The 5,262-nt window shown below is 36.0% G+C and overlaps 1 pseudogene; it reads left to right on the top strand.

Annotated features, from left to right (window-relative positions):
• Nucleotides 1-3,487: 3,487 nt before the first annotated feature.
• Nucleotides 3,488-3,738, top strand: LOC102733870 (small ribosomal subunit protein eS21 pseudogene; annotated as a pseudogene).
• The last annotated feature ends 1,524 nt before the right edge of the window (nt 3,739-5,262 follow it).

The following is a 5,262-nucleotide window of genomic DNA, read 5'->3' as shown; positions in this document are numbered from 1 at the left end:
TTCATTCAAGATAATATCTAAGGCAAAAAGTATATAAAAGATAAAACATTGATTGAGCAGCTGGGGAGAAGGCCTCTCAGGAAGCCATGCTTCACTAGTCTCCCTAATCCATGAAAAGACTGATTGGCCAAATTCTAGGAGTCTTTTAGGACCACCTGCCATAGTGCTCATCATATGATGATATGATGCAGTAAGGTCACACACACACACATGCAGCATGAATTCTCTCTTTTTATACTTACAAGGCTTGTCTTAGTTGGCTCTTCTATATCATCTTTCCCCCCATGCAGAAACAAATGAAAAACTAAGCCAATTTCCATTTCTCAGTGGCAGGAGTCCTGGCTTTCTTGCCCTCTCCCCTCTCCTTGGCACAGAAGTTCTTCTTGCAGAATTCCTGTCCTTCTGGCCTGCTTTCTGAAACATGAGAAGGTTCTGGTATTCAGAAGTGGGTCACATCACCTACTGAGAGTACCAGAACATGGTATGTGGCAGGAAGAGGAGCATGTGAGGTTGGAGGGTTATAGTATTATATCAGGCAACCCTACCCTAGTTATACACATGTTATAGACAACATTCCCCTGGGTCAAAAGTATCACTTCCTGGTTACAGTCAGAATTGAAAATGGGTACCCCAGGGAACCTGGGTGGCTCAGTCAGTTAAGCAACCGCCTTCAGCTCAGGTCATGATCCTGGAGTCCCAGGATCAAGTCCCACATCGGGCTCCTTGCTCAGTGGGGAGTCTTCTTCTCCCTCTGACCCTCCCCCCTCTCATGCTCTCTCACTCTCTCTCTCCCAAATAAATAAATAAAATCTTAAAAAAAGAAAAAGAAAAAGAAAAGGAGTTCCCCAATCAGACAAAATTATGAGGCTTTCATATCATCCTCAATCTTAGCGAAGCAATGGCTACTTGTAAGCATTATTATTTAATCATATGCAAGTTGTTTTCATTCTGACAGTTGTGATGGATCTGAAGAATATTAACCCCTTTACTCATACCTCTAATATCATCTTAGACGATGTTTCTGGAGGTTCAAAATCCAGTATATTTCACTCTAGAAATAAATCTCATGTATTTCACTCCAGAAAAGCAATTTTTGGTATGTGCCATGCCATACAACATCCAGATCCAAATAAAACCACTGTTCCTCCTTCACATCTATAACCTTTGTCTTCATGAGTTAGTATAGAATTCTTCTTTTTACTGACTTTGGCTGGACTGTAGCAGTTTTCTGTTCTTACACAAACTAGTGATTATTTAAATACTTGGATATGTTGCTTGCAATCTGAACTCTTATTGCTAAGAACCAAGAGCTTTGTATCTGCCCTTATCTTTCTTCTATAAGACACACACACACACTGATGTTAACTATAAGGGAAAAAAAAGGAGAATACACATTCTTCTAAAGTGCACAGGAAACATTCTCAAGGAAAGATTTTATGTTAGGCCATAAAACAAACCTTAAATTTAAAAGGATTGGAATCATACAAAGTGTGTTCTCCAACAACAATGGAATAAAATTAGAAATCAATAGCAGAAGGAAATTTGGAAAATATAAAGCTTGTATATTTGTACACAATCTTGTACATAGAAAATGCTAAGGAATTCACACAATGTGCTATTAGAACTAAGAAAAGAATTCAGCAAATTTGCAGACCACAAGATCAATATAGAAAAATCAATTATATTTCTATATACTAGCAATGAACAATCTGAAATGGAAATTAAGAAAACAATTCCATTTACAATAGCATTAAAAGGGATTTAATACTTAGGAATAAATTTAACAAAAGAGCAAGACTTGTACAATGGAAATTATAAAGCATTATTGAAAGAAATTAAATAAGATCTAAATAAATGGAGAGACATCTCACATTAATGAGTTGGAAGACTTAATATTATCAAGATGGCAATATTCTTCCCCAGAGTGATCTACAGATTCAACAGTCACTATCAAAGTCCCAGCTAGTTTTGTTTTTTTTTTCAGAAATTGACAAACTGATCTTAAAATTCATATGGAAATACAAGGAATCCCGAGTAGCCAAAATAATCTTGAAAAAAAGCACAAAGTTGAAGGATTCACACTTTCCATTTTCAGAACTTATTACACAGCTACACAAATGAAGACAATGTATTTGTGGTATAAAGATAGGCACACAGATCAATATATAGTTACAAAACACCTCTATTTATGGTCAATTGATTTTCAACAAGGGTCCAATATAATTCAATGGGAAAGGATCATCATTTTAAGAAATGATGCTGGGACCAATGGATATCCATGATCAATAATAAAGTTAGACCCCTCCCTCACAAAATATATAAAAATTAATTCAAAATGGATCATAGACCTAAATATAAGAACTAAAACTATAAAACTATTAGGAAAAAAGCATAGAAGTAAATCTTCACGACCTTGGATTAGGCAATGGTTTCTCAGATATGATACCAAAAGCACAAGCAAGAAAAGAACAAATAGATAAACTAGACATCAAAATGAAAAACTTTTGTGCTTCAAATAACACCATCAAGAAAGTGGGAACACAACCTAAAGAATGGGAGAAAGTATTTACAAATATGTGATTTACAAATCACATATCTGATAAAGGCTTAGCATCTAAAATATATAAAGAACATTTACAACTCAACAACAAAAAGACAACACAATTAAGGAATGGGCAAAGGCCTTGAATGGACATTTCTCTGACAAAGACAAACAAATGGTCAACAAGCACATGTTGATGTTTAACATCATTCATCATCAGCAGAGGCAAATCAAAACCACAAAATACCATTTCACACTCACTAGGAAGGCTATAATAAAAAAGATGGACAATAACAACTATTGGCAAGGATATGAGGAAATTGGAAGGCTCATACCGTGCTGTTAAAATATAAAATGGTGTAGCCACTTTAGAAAACAGTTTGGCAATTCCTCAAAAGTTAAATATAGTTACTATACCAATCAGTATTTTCATTCCTAGATATACACTGAAGAGAAGTGAAAACTTATGTCCCCAGAAAAATCTGTCCACAAATGTTCAGAGTAGCAGTAATCATAATAGCTAAAAAATGGAAACAACCCAATTGTCCATTAACTAATGAATCCATATATAAATGTGATATATCCACACAATGGAATATTACTATGCTATAAAAAGAAATGAATTACTGATACACACAACACAGATGAACATTAGAAATATCAGGCTAAGTTAAAGAAGCCAGACACAAAAGGCTATATATTATTCCATTTACATGAAATGTCCAGAATAGGCAAATTCATATAAACAGAAAATGGAGGAGTGGTTTCCAGGGAAGGGAGAATGGTAAGTGTATGCTAATGAGTATGAGGTCTCTTTTTGGGGTGATGAAATATGCTAAAATTAGATCACGGTGATGATCGTACAACTCTAGGAATATACTAAACCCTACCAAATTGTACACTTTAAAAGGGTGAATTTGCGGTGGCAGCTGGCACGCTCTCCACATGCAGAACAATGTTGGCGAGTTTGTGGACCTATACCTGCAGCAGAAATGTTCAGCCAGCTACTGCAACATTGGCGCCCGGGACCACGTGTCCATTCAGATGAAGGTGGCGAGGTTGACAAGGTGACAGACAGGTTCAACAGCCAGTTTAAAACGTAAGCTATCTGTGGGGCCATTACCAGGATGGGAGAATCAGACAAGTCCATCCTCTTACTAGCCAAGGCCAATAGCATCATTTCAAAGAACTTCTGACTGGAGAGGATCACGGATGTGGAATATTTGTCATAAATAAATAGTAAAAACCCAAATAAGTAAAATAAAATGAAATGAAAAGTGTGAATTTTATGGCATGTGACGTATCTCAATAAAGCCGTTATTTTTCAAATGTCTGGCACAAAGTAGGCATTTAATAAATATTGATTGGTTTCATTCCCATAAGCCTAAATTCAGATAACAGAGCTGAGGCTATTTCCTACTCAGGGTTTAACAACTTTTACTTCCTCTTGCAGCATCAGGTAGGAGTGCCCAAGGGCTGCCAGTGAAGGAAATTGGAAACAGCGATCCAGGCTGTTGGGTTGGGGGGAAGAGCTGGTAAAGAATGGGGCATTCAAAATTAGGGAATAGATACAGATTCTCTCACCAGAGGCCATTCCAGACAATAAACTTGGGGGAAGGATAGAGAATAAAAACTGAGACAAGAGACCAGTGGCTTGTGATCTGGAGACAACTTAATTCAATGAACAGCTTCTTATATTCCCCACTCTAAGTTTCATTTGGCTGCTAGCTTAATTTCTCATAGAGCAAGGACAGGGATCCCACTGCTTATTCCCAAGCTGATCTAGTCATTTTCCTGCCAGGAAACGATATCTTTTCCAGTTTCATTGAGGTGTAATGGACATATAACTATTCCTTTTAGGTGTACAACATAAAGATCTGATATATGTATATATTGTGAAATGATCACCACAGTTAAGTTTAGTTAACATCTATCACCTCACATAGTTACAACCTTTTTTCTTGTGATGAGAAATTTTAAGATCAGCTCTCTTGGAAACTTTCAAAAGTACAATATCATATTGTTAAATAGTCACCAAGATGTACATTACATCCCCAGAACTTATTTATCTTATATTTTAGATAAATAATTATATTACTAAGCATGGCAATGAACAACAACAAAGGAGAGTTGAATTTCTAAAATATTTGGTTCCCTACCCTGGGTATGACTGAAAAAGACTTTGGTAATTCATTGTGTTGTATTAGCAGTAGGTAAACCAGATACAACTGGACTGCTTAAGTTTTCATTTGATGCAATCTTTTATGCAGATAAAGAATACTATGTATTTATTAATTTAATCAGTACCATTGAACAAATCCTTGTGGGAATAGAACTAAAATACATTCAGAACTGGTTGTTTACTAAGCACTGTGTATTAAGCACTGTCACAAATGTGATCCATAAAGATAAAGCCTAAGAAAGAGCCTTTGAGGCTTAAGACTAGAAAACAGTGGCCTTTGAAGAGCAGTTTCATTAGAGAGGTGAACTAGAATTGGAAGGATTACAGTGAGTGGGCAGTGAAAAAGTGAAAGTAATGGGTGTGGGCTCCTTTTCCAAGTCTAGCAGCAAAAGAAAGAATAGATGATATAGCTTGAGGAAGAGGCAGGGTAAAAAAATTATAGTACCTTATTTTTCTGATGATTTAATATGGGCCCCATGTAGATAGTTTGGAAGAACAGAGAAGTACAACAAAAAAATAAAATGGTTTATGATCTTTA

This window comes from Leptonychotes weddellii, chromosome 9 (assembly GCF_054177405.1).
Source record: "Leptonychotes weddellii isolate Sample4059 chromosome 9, ASM5417740v2, whole genome shotgun sequence".
Classification (NCBI taxonomy): Eukaryota; Metazoa; Chordata; class Mammalia; order Carnivora; family Phocidae; genus Leptonychotes; species Leptonychotes weddellii.
Note: the sequence above shows the minus strand (reverse complement) of the source record. Positions and strands in the feature narration are given on the sequence as shown.